At 38.6% G+C, this 25205-nt stretch overlaps 2 long non-coding RNA genes across 2 annotated transcripts; both read left to right on the top strand.

Annotated features, from left to right (window-relative positions):
- The first annotated feature begins 1281 nt into the window (after positions 1-1281).
- LOC147523420 (uncharacterized) lies at positions 1282-1938 on the top strand. The gene is made up of 3 exons (XR_015196413.1): positions 1282-1522; positions 1614-1671; positions 1766-1938. It is a non-coding gene; the product is annotated as an uncharacterized LOC147523420 (long non-coding RNA).
- A 58-nt stretch (positions 1939-1996) lies between these two features.
- On the top strand, positions 1997-4290 carry LOC147523419 (uncharacterized). The gene is made up of 3 exons (XR_015196411.1): positions 1997-2067; positions 2473-2547; positions 3926-4290. It is a non-coding gene; the product is annotated as an uncharacterized LOC147523419 (long non-coding RNA).
- The last annotated feature ends 20915 nt before the right edge of the window (positions 4291-25205 follow it).

The raw sequence follows: 25205 nt of genomic DNA, 5'->3' as shown, positions 1-25205 counted from the left end.
TTCAAAGGGAATTGGGGACCAAACTGAAATTCAGCACTGCATTTCATCCGCAAACCGATGGGCAATCGGAAAGAGTCATCCAAATCATCGAAGATATGCTTCGGGCTTGCGTGCTTGATTTTGGGGGTAGTTGGAAGACTCATTTGGCATTGGCTGAGTTTGCCTACAATAGATTACCAATCTAGTATTGGTATGGCTCCGCTTTGAAGCGTTGTATGGGCAGACCTTGCGTAACACCTCTCATTGGATTTGAAACCGAGATAGTATTATGTTGGGGCCAGAGATGGTTAGTGACACCACCGAGAAGATCAGAGTGATACGGAATCGGTTGCTCACAGCCCAGAGTCGTCAGAAAAGCTATGCGGATAGGCGTAGACGTCCCTTGGAATTTTATGAAGGTGACAGGGTATTCTTGAAAGTATCTCCGAAGAAGGGTATTCAGAGGTTCGGGATGAAAGGGAAACTTGCACCTAGATATGTGGGACCATTCCTGATTATTCAGAAGATCTCTGAGCTAGCTTATAAGCTCGAGCTACCAGAAAGGTTATCGCGTGTTCATAACGTGTTCCATATCTCGATGCTACGCAAGTATGAGCCGGATCCACTACATGTTGTCGATTTGGAATCGTTGGAGTTGGAAGAAGACATTACCTATCCGGAAGGGCCAGTTCAGATCCTAGATGCGAGAGAGAAGAGATTGAGGTCCAAGGTCATTCCATTGGTAAAGGTCTTATGGAGAAATCACAACGTGGAGGAAGCAACATGGGAGAAAGAAGCCGATATGAGGCAACAATATCCAGAATTGTTCGAGGACTAAGGTATGATTTAATTTCGAGGACGAAATTTTCTTTTAAGGAGGGTAGGATGTAAAGGCCTGAAATATTATTAAGGGTAATTTTGTAAATTTCATATCAACTCTAGGGTCGGTTATGTAAATTGGTTGTCGGGTTTATTTTTCAAACGTACGTAACTTAAGGAAACTTAACTCCGACTCATAAGTCGCGTTAGGTAAGCGACCCATATGCAAAAAATTTGATAAAATGCCGGTTAGCGGTTTTTCATGCGTCTGGTTCGCACGAAGTTACTTTACTTTACGCCAGAGTGGGTTATTGTATAGCCGCGGTGAGATAGAATATAGAAGACTAAATTTAAGCGGGATGGGCGAAAAATAATCAAGACGCTAAGCCTAATTAGTGGGGGTTAGGAGTCTAAGTAGGACGTTAAGGCTAATTATGATATATTGGGCTTGGGCCCAAATATATCGCCCAAATTGAACCCACGAAATCGCGAAAACTGAAAAATCGAAAAACGCACCAACTGAAATCGCGAAACAGAAAAAACGCACCTCTTCTTCCCCAATTTTCGCCCTTTCTAAAACCTAGGAGAGAGAAACTCTCTTCTTCCCCAAATTCAGTGATTCAAACAAGGAATTGAAACCCCCAAACCTTAGCAACACTCAACCAAGCGTGGGAATTCAAAAATTATTGGATTTGTGTCGTACCGCCGCTGCCGCCGCTGCCGGGTGAGTTTAAATTGCTTCAATCGATAGTTTAAACTCGTTTTGATGGATTGGATATCATCAAGATATTGAATGGGGTGGGTGTATACTTCAGCAGTAGCAGTTGGAGTAGAAGTGAATTCGAGCATACCGAAGCGAAATCGAGATAAGAGGTGAGTTAGTTTTGCCTCAATCAAATAATTTGAACTCGATTTCGTTCTATTTGGTTGTATTGATGAAGGATGATTAAAATTGGGTGGTTGTTAGGTCGACAGTAGCTATTTGGAGAGGAATGGCTTGACGAAATCAGCCGAGAAGAAAGCGGAATGAAGCATTCTTACTAATTTGGTAAGAGATTTTGATATTCTCTAGTTCTATACTCTGTTTGATGAAGTTATTATGGTTGGAGTGTTGAAATTTGGATGGGATTGTGATGTATTGGAAAAAAATGATAATAATAATTGGAATGGGTGGGTGTTGAATGCCTAAAAGAGTCGGGTTTGGAGAGGAATGAGTTGAAGCGATATCGGTGGAGCGACAAGCTAGGAGCGATTTTGGTTGCTGACTCGGTAAGAATTTTAAATATTCAATCTAATTTAGAGCATTGATGTTAGTTCACACTTGTTTACGAGCACGTTGAGTATCGAGTGAGTGAGAAAGAACACCCACTTAGTAGAATAGGATTAAATGCGAATTGAAGAGTGGAATTTGTTTGTAGTTAAAATTTGGAATTTGAATTGAGACGTGATAGGATTGACGTCGATATGAGGGCCTGCCATGGTCGAAATAGCCGTAGAGACCGTCAGAGTAACAAATGCTTTAAAATGGCTCAGAGCTCTGCTAATCCGTAGTTAGATAAAAAATTTACCCGAAACCAAATACTTAGCGTCGAGATTCTTTTCGACGTTCGTATATAAGAATTCTCGTTCGTTTGATAACTTCTAATGGTCGACGTATATATATATGATGTGTAGGAGTAAATACGAGGGGATTCGGTTAAGCGGGCTCGATTCGGTTAAGTGGGCTTGAGGAGAACGGAGCTTGCTAAGGTAGGAACCTACATACCAATATATAGTCTGCTTATTTTCATGCATGATTTAAGTTGTTTAAATGTTAAGAAATAGTTTGCGTATCAACCATGCATGTATATATGATATTCATGTTTTTGCATTGTAGTTTCCTCGATATGAATTAAGTATATGGATAGCTTTTGTGTGAAAAGAAATGAGTTTGTGAAATCGGGGTAGTTGGGATTGTTTTCTTTGTTAAAAGTGAAAAACTGGTTTTGGGGAAAGGTTCGCGTCTCTTGTCTCAGTAAGGAGACAGAGATGGATTTTGTAATGCGGGGGAAGGATTTCCCGGTTGTTTGGAATTAGGTGCGAGGTTCTTGATTTTTTCCCGGAATGGTTGTGTTATTTACGATGATTCGCCGTTTGGGAATCATCGGTTGTTATTTACTATGACTGGCCCGTTTGGGAGTCATAGGTTGTTCTACTCGATTTCGGGAAATCCAGGAACTCACACCTATATAATCAACAGTTTAAAAAGAAAAACTAGATATGTAACTAGAGTATTTGAAAACAATCGGTAATCTGAAAGTATATATATATATAGATATTACTATGTTTATCACGAGGGGATTTAGAAAAGGAACTGTGAATTCTATAAAGAAGGAACCATTTGTGTCGATTTCGAGAGGCTAGTTCGCTCTAGGATTCCAACCGGTGGTGTACACCTTCGAGGTGGTGGGCCACCTTTAAAGCGGATGCATCAATTGGATGTAGTCCGGGAATTCCTTTTCTACTTTTCTAGATAACCATGCTTGTAGTGTCACTTGTTTGTATGGTGATTAGCTGAGTGGGGTTACATGTTACCTCGATGAGGTTTAGGTTGGAGGAGTGAGAGTTTAGTCCACTCCGGATGTGTGTCGGGGATCCCCGAAAGCGGTCGTCGAACGGTTGACCACCGTAAGTTAGGTGATGACCCGTATGGGGGGGTCGTGGTCACTGAGGGCCCACCGAGCCCTAAAAGCTTTGGGGATTTTGTGTGTAACGAACACAACAACGGCATTTCATCTCCCCTGCACGGTAAAATCGGAAAACAACGGTGCATGGTTCACACCGGAAATCTTGAACCGAGATTGCCTCGCGGATTGGGCCGAAAAGTACCGGTCATTACCCTCACCATTCTAATAGGATGCAGCGGCCACAGTAGTTGTATGCTGATTGTGAAAACTATATTTTGTATATCAATGAAGCATGCCGATATGATTTATGCTAGTTAGTGATGTATATATACATAGTCACAATATTTGAATACTATTATAGAAACCCTGCATGTTTTAAATGTTTTCTATAAGTAAACTATTATTGGTTATGTGCGTTTCTACTGGGCATAGTTGTTTGCTCATCCTACCTAACATTTCAGACGAGCCAGTTGCGGAGGAGGCTTTTCCTAACCCTAGCGAGGAGGGTTATGGGGATTTGGGAGGATTTCCCCATGCTTGACGAGAGGCAGAGTCAAGTTTATATTTTGGACTGTATAGAGATGACCTAGGTTATTCTTTTGCTGTATATAATGAGCCTAGCTCTTTTCCTTTGGTTGTATAGAAAGAGACTAGTTTCTTTTGTTGTATATATAGAGAGCTAGGTCATTTTGAAGTAATAATCGTATTTGGCAACGGTTCTTCTTGTTTTGTAGTTATATCGTCATATCCCTGTAGTAGTTAGAGTTAAGTGTAGTATATATGGTTGTTGGATGTATGTATGGTTGGAGGAATGAATTATAAGATGTCCAGGGTTTATGACATGTTATGACAGGTTTTTAGGGTTTACGAACGTCGATCAAACAAAGGAAACTCTGCCGAAATTTCGGTAGAATCGGGATAGGTAATCCGCCTCGAGATTCATTCCGTCGCCCGGGATGTGTGTTGGGTCTCGGCGTGACATATCATCACTCCCCCCCCCCCCAATTGTTATTGCGTTTAGTTTGTTCTTCTAAAAATTTGTAAGCCTCCGAGGCTCCTTTACTTAGGAAACTACCCCCATTCATTATGTCAAGGACTTCTTTATGGTGATGTTGAAGTCCTTTGAAAAAGGCACGAACTAACGTGTCTTTTGCTAGATTATGGTGTGTGTACACTCTATAAGCAGTCGGTGTGAAGCGATTCAAGCCTCGGGGGTTACTCATCGAAAGAAATGAATCTTGGAAAGCATCTCATCCGTCTTTAGGGGTGGGTAAAAATGTTCCATAAATAGCTGAACAAGTTTAGCCCACGAGTCCACAGAGTTAGGCGCTTGGGCAGTTAACCAAGACGCTGCCTTATCGGCTAAGGTGAAGGGAAATACCCTCAGTTTAATTTGTTCCGCACCAACCGTAGGATGATGGAATGTTGTAAGGACTTGTTCAATCCTACGCATGTGTTGGTAAGGTTTTTCATGGCCTAAACCATGGAAAACGGGTAACAAATTAAATATGTTTGGGGGGATTCGAAAATCCCCCACTGGGTCTGCTAGAACGATGCAAGATTTAGGGCTATCGCTCAAAGCTTTGTAGAAGTTGGAGAGAGGAGTCTCTCTTTCTTCTATCATTATGTCAGGTATGTATTGTTGACGTTGACGGTTAATTACGTTCGGTGTTTTTCTCCAACCAGACCTTAATCTCATGCAAGTCTAAGTCTAAACACCCACAACAATCCAAACAATCTTGATATATTAGTATGAACCTCTAACCGAGATGCGAGGTATGGAAGAAAGGAATACGATAAGCGTCCTGTTTAAACGCTTTTATGAATAGCGTCTCTTGTTTCTGGCGTGTTGATTGTAAATAACAAGTTAGAACACCGAAAAACTTAAAAATCGAAGTTTGAAACAAACTGTTGAAACCGGGATTTTTGGCTTAGAGTAGCGCAGTCTTTCGAATAGAAGGCGCCGGTCAGCTCCTTTGATGACCTATGAGCGAGCCGAAGTCGGCTTCGGTGTGAGGGCTGGTCACATTTCGTGGTCCGATAAAATAGGGTGGGTCGCTCGTGTTCCGGACTATATAGCTATGAAGCCCTTACTGAACGCGCTCGGTGTAAATTTGTCGTATTGTATTTTTCAACGCTAAAGCGGATAACCCGGTATGAATCAAACAAGGGTGGGTGGTTTTAATGGGACTTAAAATGACTAATTCTACTATGAAAACAATGCTAAAGTGCAACTAAGATGGCGGCCATTTGATAAAAAATGATAAAATTGAATAGCTTACCTAAGAAATGAACGATGAAACTCAAAACGTAAGTAAACTAAAACTAATTATGATCCTATATGCTTATCAAAGATTTCTCTACTCTCAATCCTATGAGATATAGTGAAGTAGGAAGTTCGTTCCACTCCTAGTGCTCTAGCATGGAATTGTTTTCTAATCTAATTAATGTTTTGGGCCAGAGAATCAGGCCCAAAACCCAATATTTTCAGTCCAAAAAGGCCTCTTCAGCTGCAGTTGGCTTCAACAGACTTTTCGTCCACTTGTGCTCCTCTGATTGGGTCAAGTCTTGGACCATTGGAAAACTCTTTCCGAGCCGGTTGTTTTGACATAAGGTAGGCCCCATTCAGGAGGTCGAGTCCAAAGATACGGCCATCGGGAAGTTCTGCGACTTGTGTGCTATTTACGCCCGTGTTGACTTTTCAGCTTTTTTGACGGGCTTTAGGAAGGCTTTGTCTTCTTGAATCTAGGCCTTTAATCACGAGAACTCCTTAGTAACCGATTTTTTTGCTTTTTATCTCGCTAAAGTGGCACATTTCTGCACATAATGGACTTTGAAACCACGAAATGCATAAAAACACGAATCGATGTTAACTCTTAATTATTACTCACATAATTGGTCTAAAAGTATGGTACATTACGGGGTTAAAACTACGAGTTTTGGGCTCTTATCACCCCGCATAGTGGGTCCATTATGCGATCGATGGCGGTCCGGTATTTGGGCGTTTTACAACTTCCTTTATCGTAGAGTTCATACGATTGTCTAGCGACTCTCTTGTCGATTCGAGTCCCGGGTTCGAGAGGTAGGAGCTTTGGAAGTTTGATGCTTACAATGCGGATTTGGAAGAATTCACATATCGCCGTTCTTCGTGCTTTTATCGCAGGTTTAACCAATAATTTCATGTTTCTGCAAATACCGCAAAAGTATGAAAACATATTTATTTCATGATTATTAAACACATAATTAACCAAATTTATATGTCTCAAATGGGGTTTCATAATACACTTTTGGGTGCTTATCACACTACCCCCAACAAACATTTTGCTTGTGTCTCGAAGCAAAGAAGAGACACTAAAATAGATAAGTGGCAAAAAATGTGTAGTCCTAAACTAATTCTCGTTTTCGCGAGTGCGGTTGCATTGACCATATGCAACAAGGCCTTAAACCACTAGGAATTCCCTAGTGGGCCGAGTTATAACCTCGTGAGAGTTTTTCGAGAGAAGATACTCACAAACTTCATTTATACTACAACGACTTCGACAAAAACTTCGTTTCCTAAATTAATCTCGGATATCCATACATCTCCTTAGCAGGGAACAAGGATTGATTTCTTTGAAACTCGAGTTAATATGTATTCAATAATTAAAACATCTACATATGATCATGCATGCGATTGAACTTTTCATTGAAATGTACTAGCGTGGTGTTTTACGGATCCCGAGGCGTACCTAAATGGGTTCTCCGCGGTATGTGTCGTAAAACACAATTCCACTCAAATTTTTACCACTCGGGTTTTGTTAACTCCGATTATCACGGTGGGCACCGCGTTTCCTCACATCTCAATGCGGTCGGAGGTGCCGATGTCGATCAATCCGTCTACTACTTATTATCACACCACCTACTCCTAATTGAGCTAGAGGTCTTTATCCGGTATTGTGGGGCTTAGGTGATAGTGTACAAGAAAATGGAAATGGATAATCAAAATTTACGAGTATGAGAGAATAGGGTCTTTATATGTTTACACTAGAGAAATCTTTGTTTCCTTTCCTTCTTCTAGCCGAAGTTTTCCAACCTTGTTCTTAAGCCTCACGGATCTTTTTTTTTTTTTTCTTTTTTAAACAATCTTGCTTAAGAACATGATTCTATTTTTCTTTCTGAAGCAAATAACCGACTTTGATTTGGGACAAGTCTTTCTCTTTATTCTTCCACATTTCATCCTATTCCTCATCATACTCATCACTTAGGTAGGTTCTTTTATTTGGTTTAATAGATGGGTAAAGGAATTTTTGTGGTGAAAGTGAAAGGTTTGATGAAAGGTTGATTGGAGTGACTAGCAATTAAAAAGCTGTAATAGGTAAGAATTTTTTAGCTATGTCGATCCAAAAAGGCCTAAATTCTCGCCTAGGGTTCGGGTGGTGATCAAGTAAGTATATGCGTGATTTCCTCTAATCGGAAAAACTACTCCTCTGTGTCATCACACACAAATCACTCATGTCAAGGCTTTTGGTTAGATTCTCACAGGATTGATAGTTAAAGTAACTAACCATTGGTTCTAGAAACTTCTTTGCCATGTACAATCGATGATACTTTCGACATGAATATTCATGAAAAGATGTGTAAACTATTGCATGCGTGTTATCTAAAGTTTCTTAAAAACAAATCCTAATTCGGATACTAATGTGAGATTTCTAGACAATTTTCATCATTGAAAAGGAAACAAGACTTTGTCACTAAGTACAATTATTAATATGAAAATAAAAACTATATACAGGCTACAAGATGCCTAATTTTTGCTACAGGTTTAAAGCACCCCCAAACAGAATGATGCTTAGTCCTCGAAGGATCAATAAATAAAAGAGAGAAAGTACACGAGAGAGTGAGCAAAATTAGGGCTAGATTAACGAAGCAGAGAGGTTGGAGATCATAATATATTATTCGAAAAGAACAAAGAAAATGTTCAATAGCACACTAAACATAGCACACGAAATAATGAAAAACAATAGCATCTGAAACATGACAACCAATAAAGACAACAAACATGAGGTTTATCTAGATATATGTCTGATAAGCAAGCATTGAGTTTACCATCAATGAGGATGTGAAGCGTCTGGCGTCCTCTTTAAGGAAATGCATTTCCTTAGCATCGGCGCTTGATAGATAATAGTGCCAAATTTTTGCCCATTCTTTGTCTCGGATTCCCCAAATTGGTCTTCATCTTTTTCGTCCTTTGGGTAACATCGAACATGCCTCGGGGTATCGGCGGGCGCTTCCATTAATGAAACCTCAATGAAGGCGAATGATTACATTTCTTTGGGCACATGGAATCCACCTTGACCCGATCATGAAAAGTAAGCCGCAAACTATGGGAAATGTGTCTTTCATGATCCGGCCGGTGGATCGGTAAAAGTATATACCGATCCGAAAAGTCTTGAGCTCGTTTGTTTCGGAGATAACACAACCTAAAATGTTAAATAATGCATGACCACTGAGCTAGTGCTTGTAATGAATACAATGGAAGCCTCATTGGTAGTAGAAAAATGCCAATCTCCCATAATGTTCGAGAATTACAAATAACATTCAGTCCCGTGTTCATGGTCATGCTTGCTAATGGAATGGTGATGTTCGCCATGGCACATGGCCATATCCTTCGTTTGATCTCAAGACCATCACCATAAAGTCGTGAAGCAACGCGCTTGCCCACTGAAAGGCGGTAAGAATTATGATAGATGTAATGCCAAGATGTAGTAGGTTAAGTGGTATGGAAGGTCCAAAGTTAGGGTAAGTTGTTGTTGAGAAAAGATATGAGGTGTGTCACCAACTTCGGATTGTGAACCCGTCTAAGTAGAAACCATGCTCATGGTTGAATGCTGGTGTGTCTTCCATATTAGCATAAAAGTATGCGACCAAACTTCGGAGAATAAGTTTGGTCGGGTTGAAGAATTAGGGAAGACCACCCGATGTTTTTGTGATGTAATCATGGAAGAAGGCCATAGGCATTGGAATCCATCATAGGCTGAAAGGATTGCTTTCGGGAATGAGTTTGGGAGGTACCATGGATGATGAAGATGCAATGTTTGATGAAGATGCCATGGTGGATGAAGTAAAAAGAAATGGGTAACGATCTGGGCAAAGCTGGATGGAAAAATGAGTATGTAAGAAAATAGACCCTCACGTAGCACATGTTAAAATTATATTAGTCGGAAATGATGACAATCCTACTAAGCATTGCATACAAAAAGAAGACAAAAAGATAAGACAAAATACATAGTCTGACGGAAAAGCGTAATAACATATATGATTATATACTTATTGACTTAGTAATATCATGGATTCTTATGTTGATCTTGGAGATGCATATTTTGCACATTTGTTTTAGGTCTTCTATTTGTTGGCAGTAAATGCATCCAATGTCCCCTTGGCTGGCGAGAGAGTGTAGTTTGATTCTTCATAAGGAGGCGTGATTCTGCAAGGTGTGAGAATGAATTCCCATTAGTTCCTCTGTTGACATCATGCATTGCTTGGCGTTCTTGAAATCCTTAAGAGTTGTAAAGATGATATTTTTACGAGTGTGTAGTTCCCTCAAGCCCACGATGAAGAAGTTGAATGCCTTCCATAGGATTAAAATATTAAACATGGCATTTTCATCAAAGACATGGTCGAGGATTTAAACTTGGGTCGTCTTTGTTCATCTATCTTTGTATTAGGAGTCCAAAACCAACGGAGTAGTCTGTTTGGAGTACATTTATATGTGCTCTTTGAAGGGTGTCTCTACGGAGAAATTCTTTGGATAACCTTAACGCATCATAATTTAGCATTGACTAAAGTGGGTAGAGGTGCTGACCTTCTTGTTTTCTTGGTGATTCGCTCGAGGTGTTGGATTAGACAAAATCATCTCTTTGAGTCTGCAAAATCCAAAGTAGGTGAAGTTGAGGCTTTGTGACTTCGATTGGTGTGGCGCATTACCTACTACATTGTGTCCCTGACCCGATTGGAGCACAACACGTTGATTCTGTTTCAAATAGCGTTGAAGAACACTGTGATGTGTATTTCCGTCTTCGTCATGAGATACGGTAGCTCGTAGTAAAGATTTGGTGGAATCAAATGATGACTCTTGAAAAAGGGACTCACAGGTATTCAGGATTTGAATGTATGTCGAGCATGTCCTTAGTCAACTCGATCGTCGTCCATAGGCATTGAAGTAGAATTTTCCATTTTCAGATCCGCTAAATTGGTAGAACATCAAAACCAAATCTCAGGAATAACCAGCTGCTGAATGATATAGAAGAGGCATCCATCCGCGATGTATGATTTCGGTGTCAAAATAAGGAGAAAACCGGCCATCTTCGAAAGTTTTCAGGTAGTCTTGTTCAGCCGTTATTTTTCTTGGTTGATCCATTGGTAGTATTACCGAGGGAAGGAGAGTGAAATTGTTTGAATAAGAATGGCTGAAAAAGAAGAGATTTATAGCCAATCAATGAGTCTGTACCAAACTGGAATTCAAGTGTAGTTAATGACCCATGTGATAATGAACAGCATCAATGGGGATCCATAGTAAGGCTTGTCATGTCAGATTTCCAAAGACAATTAATGAGGTGGGTCAATGTTAGAAAAAATGGAGGAAAGTTTCCGCAGGGGTAGTTAGACTTACCGTAATTCAGAACCGATAATCATACTTAGCGGTAATAAAATATGGATCGTTTGCATGTGTGACAAGGGTTATCGTTATCTTGTAGCGTCGCGCTATCTTCTCACGAACACCATGAGTATCAATTAATTATTTTGGTGAGTTTTGTAAGGTGTTTCTTTTTTTTTTTTTTTTTAAGAAAAACAACTAATAAGCACAAATATTTAATCTGAAGCTTCTCCATTTTATAATAGTAACCCACAAAAATGTGTGAGAATTATTTAACACACCATACTAATATACAAAACAAAAGACAAAGAGATGGTTACATAGATCTAGATGTTACGGATCATGTTATGCATGAGTATTGTGAACAATGATAAACATCAAGTTATCCGCGAATATTGTGATAGCCCATTCAGCGTTACTCCTTTTCCCATCGCTTCTATTGGATTCATTATGTTCAAGAAATTGAGGATTTGTGAAGAAGAATTTGTGAAGAATGAGAGAAAGGGGTTGAGTGAAAGTGGAAAAAGAGAGTTGTATTTATAAGTAGATTTCTGACCGTTGGGCATCTGACCGTTTGGCATCTGACCGTTTGGATCAGGCCGTTGGTGTCTAACCGTTGGGCTTAGAAAGTAGGCCCATGCATCAAGGAATATATGAGGAAGTACACTACGTGCATAACATAAATAATTTCTCATTCAAACCGTCTGGAGATACAAAATTATGAGAAATCAACCGATATATATATATATATTCATCACTAGAAAAATAAAAATGCAATGCATAAGGGAAATAAATGACATAGTCATTGCTAAGCCAAGGAAAATAAACAGCTACTGGGAATCCTCCGGGTTAGTAGAAGATGAACCCAGGGTTTCTACGTCTTCGCCCACGACGAACTTAATTTGGTGAAAGTGCGGAATGTAGTATATAGATTTTGTAAGAATCGATCTTGGAATTCTTTGCTGATTTGCCATCATCATTCTCGGAAACGGTCTTGGCGATTTAGCATTTCTTCTTTGGAAGTCATTGGGGAAGTAAGCATCTCTTCTGGCGAAGAAACATCCTAGCGATACTAGTATTCATGTGCCTCAAACGTCCATAGGAGTATTGATTCGGGCATGGTATCTTCATTAAAGCGGTCGACGGGTGGTGAAGGAGGAGGAGGAGGTATGTTATCATGCTTTCAATGTCATCTCTAGCTACTGGGTCCCGGTGGTCTAAAACACAAGTCTCAAAAATTCCAAAATTCTCGAAAGACCTTGTTTCAATGAAAGGAGTTTGATTTGGAACCCTAAGTTAAGCATAAGCCGAGGTAACAAATCTGACAAGAGGAGCTGACTTTAATTCGACGCCGATTTGTAAGAATATGGCCCGGAAATGGACCATACGTAGAAAGTGTTCTTCCTCTCTGTAGGATCCACAGCGGAGTGCAAGAAAGTCTTGTTCGTCGGGGCGTCTTTGAAGTTCAATGGCGTTATGCGCCCGACCATTAGTGATGGCTAATTGGTTCGTCGGCGAATCTTTGGTACGCTTGATTCGAGCGATGTTATTACTCTCCCCTCGAAGCATGTCAAACATCAAATCCCTCATGGTCGGATACTCGACAATAACAAAGATTCGGACTATTAGAGTTTATCCGAATCTGTCGCGGTATCGAAATCAACTCCAAGCGTGAGTTCGTTCAACCCATCCGTAAGTAATCAAATTTCGTCACCGGAAACCTCCATTGTTGTAAAATTTCAACACTAAATCTTGAATCTTGGGCTGGAATTGGTGCAATAGATATTCTCCTCTCTACTAGCAATTTCTTCATGAAATTGGGTGAAACATCCGAGGAATTGTAGAGATTTCGAAATTTCAATTTGTGATTCTCGCCCGTTTGCCATAAGCGCGGTGTAGATGATCTTTTGAGGGTGGAAATAGCTAGGATTGGTGGAGAGAGAGTCTTTGGAGGAAAGGGGTTTCAGTTTGGAGGGACTTTGGCCCGGTAATGCTTGGTCGAACTCAATTCTTGGCGAGTCGGCGTCTTGAGGGGTGTGTGGGGAGACCAAGATCCGGATTTTGAGGGGAAGAAATGAGAGGGGTGGGTGCGGTAGGTGCCTGCGTGGGTTGTATATCGGATCCGTGATTTTTGGTCGGGTCAAATTTTTGGCCCAAGCCCAAATGAAGTCAAAAAATTCCCCATGTCGAAATGTTCGAAATTTCAAGCGTGGAAATTCGATTCGTTTTAACTCAAATTGAGCGGATGAGATATCAAAAGCGATCGGCATTAAAAATGTCATCCACTAGAATATGACAAAATCACATTCAACATTTTTTTTATGGTGTTTATTTATGTACACATTTATATACAAATGTACAAGTCGAGGAACGATGTCAACAACACGGAAGTCCAAATAAAACAACACATCCAACACCTTAACGGAGGCAACTTTCATGCGGCTCAGGCGAACCTAATCCAGCCGATTTGTGGCTTAACCTTTATGTTTTGGGGGCCTAGGGTTCGAGGACGGTACCATCCACGACCAATGTGCAATGGTCTAATAATAATATTATCCTTAGTACATATGGTATAGCTTTCAAACATACGAAAGCTTGATCCACATAGAAAGCGTCGGGGGGTTGACTGGTAGAATCCATTGCCATCTGAACTAGGAAATGTCAATGGTGCATATCGACTCTCTTTGAGCACCATGCTGGGTGCTAAAAAAAAAAAAGTATATACATGTTGGAGTCTTTTTACGTCGGATCCTCAAGGCGAATGTGAGTCTTTTAACGTCCGATCCTCAAGGCGAATGTGAGTCTTTTAATGTCAATTCTCAAGGCGATTCCCAACCCGTGGGAATAACGGGTGTAACGGCGAAGTTTATCCTGGCTCTTTTGTGGTGTCGGACAATAATATACCTTATACCGCTCATGGGATAATAACAGATCAAGACTGGGATGAAGCGTTGTTGACAATTCATACACCACCCCCCATCCGCGCATACGCCTTTTCGAGCAAAAGTACTACGACCATTACCAATCGAGATAGGTGAGATTTTACACCAAATGATGAGTTGAGTTCGCGAGGAAGAGAATAGAAAAGGGAAGAGAAAGAAGGATTTGAAATTTTGGTACCCATTGTTTTCCGGGGAGGCACGTTTGCTTTCGATTATCGAGGAAGACATTTATACTGGATTAAAGTAGAGTTTTGTGGACTAAGGTTCCAACTTTGCAACCACACACTCTAGGGATTTTTAGAAAAGAAAATAGAAGGGCCCGGTACCCTAATGGCATACTTTTCCTGTTTAAATACATGGAAAGAAGTACACCAACCGAATCTATTAGTCATTATAGATTTGGATCATTGAAAGAGTCTTCGACATGGAGGAAGCATAACTCATGATAATGTTTAAAGCTTAGCCATTTACTTGAAATTCGCTACCATCATTTCGTTTTTCGAGAGATAGCCCCATAAGGGGTGGCGAGAGACAGATGAAGGACCGGACCATCGAAGTTTTAATTTTTCTTGGAAAAAATGTGTAATCTTGAGTTGTACATCAAAACTTTTTTGACCGACTTTGAATTCTTTTCTCAATATGTTCTTGTCATGCACTCTTTCATGTTTACCGGGTTAGGTTTGGGGGGCAGCAGTTAGGTGGAGCAAAATTTTCAGGTGAAATTATGAGGCCATTATGCGACATAAGCGAAATGAAGCAGAAAATGGTATGGCTATGAGCATGATTGAGCATTTAGAAGCGACGGTTTGGCTTTGATAATGGCAGCATTGTTGGGAAACCCGGTAGTAAGTTGACTTTGACCATTGACCATTGACCGTTGACTTTTATTTGTTGACCGTTGGTAAATGGAATGTTGGCGTTTTCGGATTACACTCTCATATTTAAGAATATGGACAAATATAGTAATAAAATATTATCAAAAATTATATAACGTTGTTTTGTAATTATCTAATTAAAAGATTTGGCGTGAGTAATTATTGTAAAAACATATATATTGGAGAACTTTTTGGTGTAACTAATATGGATCATTTTGGTGTGCTTTCACGTTTTATGTTTGTAAATTGTATGGACAAATCAAATCCTAAAAATATCTTTGTGGAAGCATTGTATAAATTTATTTGTCATTATCTGAAATTAAGATTTGACGTTGATATTGTGACATTATATAATATGTTGATATATATACATTAAATGCAATAGTTGTGAAGAAATAAATATAGACACTCCATTATTTTATTTGTGAGATGCTAGTAGAGTTATTTGTGGATATTTCGAGTGTAGAAGTCTGCAATAATATATTAGCCTTGCGGAAAGAATGAAAATGGTTATGAGATATTTTTTGAGATATTTTTCTAAATATTGTGGCTTGGTGTAAGGTAATTGACTGCCGCGTGATATAGTGGAATTAGTATGAGTCATAAATGTATGACATTTGAATAAAATTAAATGAACGAAAATCCTATAGAACCTAGCTACCACAACTCATGTGATTTCCCACTGTGTGGCGTGTGTAATTTGATTGGCCCACCAAGCGTTTTGATTGAATCCGAATGGCCTTCGGGCGTAAGTAATTTGATTGGCCCTTGCGTTTCAGTAGATCAAGATGGCCTTAGTGAAATGTAATTGGCCCGGCGTTTGGTGCAAAGGCTGAATGGCCCTTCGCATAAGCCCGAATAGTAATTATTCCGTTACAAAATAGAGCGAGCCTTGTGATATTTTATCTTAGAATAGTGGCGGTACCCCCATAATGGCTTCGTGTGAGGGTTACCTGGTGTCGCGGTATCCCATTCGGGGGTAGTTATGCACGGAGTGGTTCATTATTTAAGGGGAGGCATGTGGATGTACATGTTACGTTGGGAAGCGATTAATGATAGCCCGGGGAAACTAAAATAAACTATAGATCTGGCGTGATTTTAGGAACATAAAAGCCTTAATTAATATAATTAATGGTAATGTGTTGGTTAATGATGTATCTTTAGATAGATGGCGGTATATGGTTTTGCGAAGTGTGGGTCAAACTAATTACTTGTCGCGAGAGCGACCCTCTCTGTAATTGAGCATAAAATGTGGTAATATATAATATCTTTGGTTTGGTTATTTGTTTGGTTCGAACCTAAAGCCTCGATAGAGGAACTGCATGCCTTATTTAGTATGAGCATAGTTTGTTGGGTGGTTAGTGGGAAGTTAAAGTTCAGTGGAGGAACTACCACTTTTAATTATTGTACTTAAGGATGTTGTATTAGTTGTTAGAAGTTAAGGCACCTCGGTGGAGGAACTAACGTCGATGGATTGTATATATATATATATAATTATATGTTATATTTTAAAGCTACTGCATACAAAGATTTTATAATCTTGACCGGATTCCATGTTTCAATTTTGGGTGTATTCATTAAATGAACATAGTTGATAAGTCTTAGCCGAGGTTTAGTGTTGAAGAAGATTGGTTGTTCAGCTTGTGGTTTTAATTTAAGCGTCACATTTCAAAGATAGGCTTTGTTTTCCTTTTGAGGTGATGTAGATTTTTCAGTTGAGATAAGGTTATTTGCATTTTCATTTGTTAATTTTTGTAATGAAGAGGACATTGGTTTAAGTTCAAAATTTTTATTGGTTTTAAATTATCCATATTTAAACCGTTTATAGGTTTTTGGAGTTGAGAGTAATGCCACACCTCAAGATGAAGATCGAACAAATAATGTTTTTCCGACTCACGAAATTGGGGTGTGACAATACCATTTTACATTTTTCCACAAATAAAATAAGTTTATATTCTAAGTGGTTATTCTGATACGGGTAATAAAGAACTTTTATTATTAATTCTTGGGTTCGAATTTTCTATAACTTAAGTGACCTGATAAAAAGTTTTTATTCTTTTATTAACCGGATTTGTATTGGATTCCACTCACCTCACAACCTAATTAATGATTGGTTTTGTCTATAAAAGATTTTGGATTTTCTCATAAATAATCAAATTATATATCGGTCTTGTTTCTGTGGGGAAAAAAAAAAAAAAATTGCATTGCCTACATACTCTAATGGCTTAGGCGGGCGATCTAAGTGGGTTTCCTTTGAGAAGAATAAAGAGAAAAAGTTGAGAACTCCCCGCTTGTTAATTGTTAGGGTTAGCGAGTATCCTTCCCCCCCTCCTTGAGGAAATACATACTCAAATTGGGTTTGGGGGAGGGATGGTAGCCCTTAGTAACTTTAATCATAGTTTGTTTTTAAGTTGTGGTCCACTTAATAGTTGGGTAAAGCTCTTGGTAAAACAAGTTGGTGTCAATATGAAACCCTTAGATAACTATAGCTATGAGAGCATAGTACAAAATATCGGATATGAGTGTTTATCGATATTCAATTTCTTGATATTATATCATTTTCTTTGGGGATATTTTATATTGTTTGATATGCAAATATCATATATATATCTAAAATATCAACAATATCATAGATATATTTAATATATATCGATATATTATTATATTTATTTGAAATATAATAGTAAATATTAAATAAAATTGTTAACTAAACAAAAATATCGCTAAATATCATAATATATCTAAAAATATCGAAAATATTATAAATATCGTCGATATTTGTAGCTGTATATATCTCTAAACTTATCGCGACATTTTATATATCTTTATTGAAATTTCAATATTTATCATGATATTCGCGATATATCGTGATATTTTTTGTACTATATATATGAAACAGAGCCCAATTTGAATCGGATCCAAATCATCCAAGTAACATGCAAAGTTGAAAAACATATTCATCATATAAATGTTATTCACAACTGATAAGATTGATATGCATTGAATACCCTACCCACGAACATTAACCACAATACGTCCTATCGGCCAGTATTTCACTATCCGGCTTGCAAGGCGCAAGCGGAAGCTCTCCACTCATTCTTCAGTGTATTAATTGCTTTTTGTTTCTTGGTTTCCCACCATCCAAATTTTATACCCTGGCCTTGTATTTTCCTGGTGCAGTGGTCATTATCTAGCTTACCATGTTCATAGCAGTGAATCAGTGATCATAGCACATTCTTTATGTTTTGCTAAAAAAGTGATCATAGCACATACTCATTCACTGAATCACTCAGAGAGTCAGAGAAAGAAGTTATTATCTCTTTCTGAACCCCGTTCACCACCACCTCGTCATGTCATAAGCCATATTAAAATTTAATGCCACTCATGCTTTCTATATCACTAGAGGATCCAGATAGTCTACTAAAGCTTTTATTTGCTTGTTTATCATATCTTCATAACTTGCCTTGTGACTTGTGAGTTGTGACGACGTGAAAATCATCCACGTACAATTACTGCGCGCTGATGGTTTAAGTGCTATTGTACTAGCTGTTAACTTACTCACGTGTGCGCTGAGCTTCCCATTAATATGGTGTACGTACCTTACGGAATTACCACAGCTGAGGCTGTACATTATGTTGTTACAAGAAGTTCCCCGCCTGTGATAGCAAAGGTTCCGGAATGGAATCTGAAAGTATAATTGATATTAGGTTGCACACTTGCACTCATAAGTGTTAGCGAATATATTTTGTTTTAGCTTTAGCCACACACATCCTAATTTTTTTCTTCTCATTTGGCAGTTTTAGTTTAACTTTTAACATATTGACCAAAAATAAATATAACAAACTTTTGCATAATTGTTTTTATTTTTTTTTTTGAAACAACATACAAAGTTTATTGTATTTTTTTGGGTTTTAGACTTGCCCCATTTCAAAGATGAATTAGACTTGCCCCCTCCCCCAAATTCAGAAATTAGACTTGCCCCCAAACTTCGGACTCCGTCTAAGTCAATGCAATTTGACCGTTATCTCCTTGTGAAATGTCCAAACTACCCTTTGAATATAAAATTACCTAAATAGCCCTTGACTTCTCACAAGACCGAGTTTTATTTTGAAAAATAAAAGCGACCGTGTAAAACATCTTGTTCACTTTTTCACCCTAAATTTGAACCCTAAAATTTACGCTCTCATCTTCAATTACTAAAATGTCTTCTCGCTTTTTGTTCATCCCAAAGAACTTGTTATCATGGAGATCCCGTATCTCGTTAAAAGGTCCATCATGAACCACGAACCCGTGTCGATTGTTCTATGGATGCATAACATTACAACAAGAACAACCAATTTTCTTGCCACTTTTTAAAAAGTTTGGGTTGATAAAATCCAAATCGTCAACGAACAAAGGAAGAAACATTGGAGGCAAGAGTTGAAGCTTTAAAAGCAAAAAATCGTAAACCCCGAAGATGGTGAATCGTCAATTGGAGTTGGAGGTGAAGAAAATCAAAGTCAAATGGTTGTTGGTTGTTTGCATTATGGTTATCTTATGGTTTATTCTACTTTTTGAAATTAGAGTTTATGGTTATCTTAGAATGGGGTGTTTATCTAGTTATAGGTTTATATTGGGGAGGCAAGTCTAAATTAAAAAAATAGTATTCTTGGGGTTGTTTCTCTAACTATATGTTTAGATTAGGAATGCATGCATGTACTTCAACATATCGGTGATGTAAAAATTAGTTGTACTTCACATACTTGTTAGTTATTAGGGTTAATTATTATAGTTGTCTAGTTAGTTGTACTTGGTGTAATTCCTCTAGTTGTAGTTAGAACTATTTCTTAGACTAGAACTTTGAGTTACTAGAACTATTTCTTTACTAAAAAATAACAACTAAAACTTTGAGTTAGAACTATTTCTTAGACTTTCATTGACTTTTGACTTGGGAATTAATATGTTATAAAGTTATGAAGTTACTTTTTCATTAATGGGATGGAGTTATGAAGTTACTTTTAGGTAAGAATGAATCTTTGTTAGTAGATTAAAGGTAAAGATTGAGACAGGTGTTGTATTGTTTTCTATTATTCTATAAAAATCTTTCCTAACAGGTTCCAAAAAAGAGTAAAGACTTCTATAAAAAGCTACTTTCGTTGGTGGTTTTCGATTCATTTTCAAATTGAGTGGTATGACAAAAAGTGTAGAAATGGTGAAGGCCAAGTTATGCTCGATGGAGGTGGATCATGACAATATAGAGGAATCTTATGCTGCTGTCATAACTATGTTGAAAGCAAGGGTGAATAGTAGGGTTTTCATGGAGGTGGTGTTGAAAAATGATAAGTTGAGGATGACTTCATGTAAAGTAAGTGTAGGGAACTTTGTTTAGTAGAGATGGAACATGGAGATGGAAGTGGTGGAGATGGAAGTGGAAATCATGAGCATCCGGAAATAGATTGGCCACCACGGGTTATGAGCATGTGGAGAGATCATCTCGAGGGAAAAATGTACTTGTAGCTCGGCGAGGAGTCCATTTCTGAGAAGCGGTCTCCACCACCGGGTTTTGAACATCCAGTGCGATCGGCTCGAGGGAAAAAATGCACTTGTAGCTCCATTTCGAGGTCCACTCTAGAAGGCATGCTCCACCACCAGGTTTTGAACATCTCGGTCAAATCAGCCGAGGGAGAAATGTATCTACAGTTCAGCTCGGCTCAATTCAGCTCCGGCTCGTGGATTTGTTAGGAGATCTACAAAGGGTCTTGCCAATTTACAGCTCAATCCCACAAAAGCACACCTCAACAAAGGCAGCAACTTAAGGAAGTGGTTCAAGCACTTGTTTTTCTTTGGTGTGCCCTGCGAAGCTTAAGAGTGATGAAGTGATGTTGTAATGTTGTTAAGAAGTTAGGGAGTAATGTTTTGTTTTGATCTTTGTTAGAAAGGATGAAGTGATGTTGTAATGTTTTATTTTGATGTTGTAATATTTTGTTTTGATGTTGTAATGTTGTGTTTTGTGTTTTTGAGCACTCAGAAAATAGAAATGGAAATGGAAATGTTGTTAAAGTTACGTGTGAACTTGATTTTGTGTTTTGAAATGTTATGCAATCTGTTTCTTCTTTGCCATTTTGTCGTTTGGGTACCTTGAGTTGTCGATTGGGTACCTGTATGTTTGACTTTCTTAGGGTACCCACTTTCTTATAACACATTTTATTAGTATACATAATGTTGGTTATCATGCTTGCGTGCCAAGTCTGAAAGTGGATGTTTATAGGGTACCCATGTTTATATTGTTATCGATTATCACTACTATTGTGGTGATAAGGCTTATTAGTTAAACCCAGAAAACACAAGTACAAGCAAATATAAAAACCAGGAGAAACAGTCTGAATAAAAACCAATCCTCAAACCAGGAGAAACCGCATACAATCAAACATAAATTTTCAAACACGATATCCTTGATTTACAATCTTGAATAGCCATAGCCATAATAGTTGTGTTTTCATGTGCTCATTATGAACAAAAATCAACAATATAACCTTAACCATTTCGACGCCGAGTTACTAACAAAAAAACCTTGAGCATAACCTTAACCAAATGTCCGACATGAGTTACTAACAAAACAATTCCTCCACTCTATCTGGACCCACATCACTTGGAGTCCGACAACTTGAAACTTCTTCCTTGATGTTGGCAAAGGGGGGAGCAAGAGGAGGCAGTATTTTTCTTAGTTGCTTTGAATGGTGCAACCCCCTTTCGTCTGGTGGCACCCAAGGCTGAGATCTTTGTGGCATAAATGGAGTTGATCACGGTCGATGTGGCCTTGGCCTTTTGGTTGCTATTGGTGCCCTCGACGGTTCCCCGGTAGTAAATGTTAGCTCGGTGCTTCAAACACACTAGTGGATGACTTGCCTGGGGTTGCTTAGACAAGATATCACCAAATGTGTGCCTTTGTTACGGTGCACGATAACAGAGAACATAACATAATTTTAAGCTAATCAACTAGGGTTACGACATAGGGAGCATATTGTAACTTAAAACAATTACAAAATATACCTTAAAAAAACTTGAGCTTGAGTAGTTTTATCTTCTTACTCTTGGTGGTCCAAAAGTCAGAGTTGCAGGCTGAAATTTGTTGATTAAGGAGTTCACGATGAAGCTGAGATGCTTGCAAACTTGATTTTGGAGGCCTTGCTTCATAGTTGACTTTGTTGCGGACTTTGCTTTGGATGCTTAGGTTGAGCGGTCCTTCATAAGTTGATTCTACATACTTCTTCTTACATACCCTCTGTATTTGCTTTTGGTGATTTTGATTGAGTGGATTCTAGAGCTTCCTCGGGAATAGGAGCCGATACTTGTGATGCTTGAGTGGATTTTTTAGCTTCATCTGGAACAGAAGCTTGTGATGCTTGAGTTTTCTCTTGAGATTTTTGCCATGCTTATCTTTCTTTGCGGTAGGAAGACCTTTACAAGTCTTGGTATTGTGTCACTGGGTGTGTCTGGGTGATTGGACTTAGAACAAACCCTCTTTGCTTTTGATGATGATGCTTGAGTAGGAGATGATGCTTGATGGATTCTAGAGCTTCATCACGGAACAGGCTGAAGCTTGAGTTTTCCTCTTGGGATTTTTTGCCATGCTTATCTTTCTTTGCGAGGTAGACCTTTACAAGTCTTGGCATTGTGTCTTGGTTGTTTGCATTTAGAACAAAAGTCTAATTTGCTTGTTGGGATTAACTTCTTCATCTGCTCCTCTAGTCCTTGCCTTTTGGGCCTCCCAATACCTCGACATATGGAGGTGGCATGATTTGTCTTTCAAGATCCTACATACATAATATATGTTAGTCCTTTTGAGATTAGGAAACTACACAATCATTAATTATGGATAGACTACAACTTACACAATTCATAGGCCACTTCACCGCATATCAAGCATTGGCATGATGTGTCCCATCTAAGCAAGCTTGTAGGTTGACACCCAATAATAGCTACTACAATATTCTTTCCAATACACTCTCCTTGGATACAACACTCCCTTTGCATGTACACAAACTATACTAGATAACTGCCACCTCATACAACTACACTCATAGTCAACTAAGTTCACCTGAAATCTAGTTCCATTTTCAGGTTTTAACACTTATCACCACCTCATTGCTTAATTCCACATGATACCAATGGACTTTTTTATCGGTTCTTTGATTCTCTTTTCCACTTGTGGAACTAGACCATCCTCATCCCATTCCTTGGCCTTTTCTCTCCTCTTGTACAGAAAAGACATTAACAATGTATGATACTTATCAACAAAGGAACTATTGGCTTATCCCTCGGTTCAATATCCAATTGTTAAAAGACTTCGAGAGAAGTTGTTGCTAATATGATCACACTTTGCGGTAAGATCAAAGTGTGACCTAGCCCAACATTCCACATCCTATTGTAGCAACCATGCCTTGGCTTCGGTACATTCTCTTCCTAGCTTCTCCATTAACTTTTCAAACTCTAGCTTCTTATAACCTCTTAGGCTGCACCCCAAACTATAGTCTCTAAGTATTTGGCTTTAAAAGTACTTTTTGAAATTCTTGAACATATACCTAAAAGCAAAACCTATGGGGATTCCTAGGAAATTCATGTGCCAAAGCCTCAACCAATCATTTCGTCTATCTGAAATGAATGTCCTAGTTCCATATGTTCATCTATTCCATACTTCTTCATTATATTCAAAAACCCATCCAACTATCTTTATTCTCGGACCTAGTTATATAAATGGCCACGAAAACAAGCCATTGTTTCCTTCCAAGGCCACCATGCTTAAGCATTGCCCTCCATACTTCCCGCTTCATGAAACATCCATCTAGTCCTATGATAGGCCTACAACCATTCAAGAAACCATGCAAAGAAGCGGGAAAACAAACACACATATCCTCGAATGTCAAAGTACCATCGGTTCTAGAATAACATGCTCGGATCACGGGTTGCTTTTCAAAATCTGTATCAAGTAAACATTTGAAATAGTTCAAACACCATTATGATAAACAACCAAATTATTTACAAAAATAAATAAGGGTATAAATAACATACTTGATCATATAAGCACGAGGCAACATGTTATAACTTGCTCCATAGTCACCATGAATATCTTGCAAACATTTCAACCTTGCATGCCAAGCGATCCAATAGCTAATACTAATATAGAAATCTCCTCTCATGACTTCAGCCATGATAAATCTTGGAGGCATGGTCTTGTAATGTACCTTCATCAATCTTTAATAATCTTTCTTGCAACCCAATTTGCATCAGCCATCCCATTCTTCAGATTCACGGATCAATGAGAACATATATGTTCATTTACAAATGTATTTAATCTCATTGTGAAGGCATCGGGCCTCGATCTCCAATAAAGCGTGCCAAAGGGCATCTTTACCACTTGTAGCTACCCTTACATTTAAGCTCTAATCTGTACCTTTCATTGGCGATCCTCATATCAACTTCAAATCTATTCTTTATGCAATAATCTGAAATTTCATGCCTTAGAGTTTCAATGTCGAGGCCACTCCATGCCAACTTTCCATTCATCGAGAACATGTTGGCATAACTATCTCTCCTTCATCCACATACACATTGGAGGTTTCATATACAAAATTGTAAAACTCATCACTCCTTGGTTTCTTTGCCACTCTATTTCTTCATCGATGAGTTTATCTTTGTGGTATCCCTCATCGGGATCAAAGGACGATCAATCGGGTTGTCTAGGTGGGTTTCTAAACCCAACCTCAACATCATCGATCTCTCTTTGGATCATTTGTTGCGGTCTTGGTACATCCACATACTCTGGCATTTCGATTATCCATTTCTTCATCGAGAAAACTTACTAAGTTCAACCCGGAAGCTATCTTCCCCATCAACTAAAATGCGCCTTTACCCTTCATATGTGTTGTACTTTTCTTCTTTCCTTTGCTTACGCCTTGTCCTTACCACTCTTCTTATTTTGCTTACTACCAAATCCTTGTCATTAAAACTCTTCTTCTTCTTTTGCATGGAAATCCCTTGTCATTTGCATTCAAAGCCCTCTTCTTAATCAATTTTTTAAATCCATTAGTGTACACATTGTTTCATCATATTCTTGAGATGGTGGAACAACACTCATCCATATCATTCTCCACAAATACATGACAATACCCTTCATCATCAACAACTAACAAATCAAACATTCCTAAAAGACCACTATCATGTTTACATACACTTGTTTACCACTAACAAGATAGAACAACTTAATGTTTATATAATCCAACTTTGACATGTGACTAGGTAGACTAACATCTGC

The sequence above is a fragment of the Coptis chinensis genome, chromosome 1 (genome assembly GCF_015680905.1).
Source record: "Coptis chinensis isolate HL-2020 chromosome 1, ASM1568090v1, whole genome shotgun sequence".
NCBI classification, from domain to species: domain Eukaryota; kingdom Viridiplantae; phylum Streptophyta; class Magnoliopsida; order Ranunculales; family Ranunculaceae; genus Coptis; species Coptis chinensis.
Note: the sequence above shows the minus strand (reverse complement) of the source record. Positions and strands in the feature narration are given on the sequence as shown.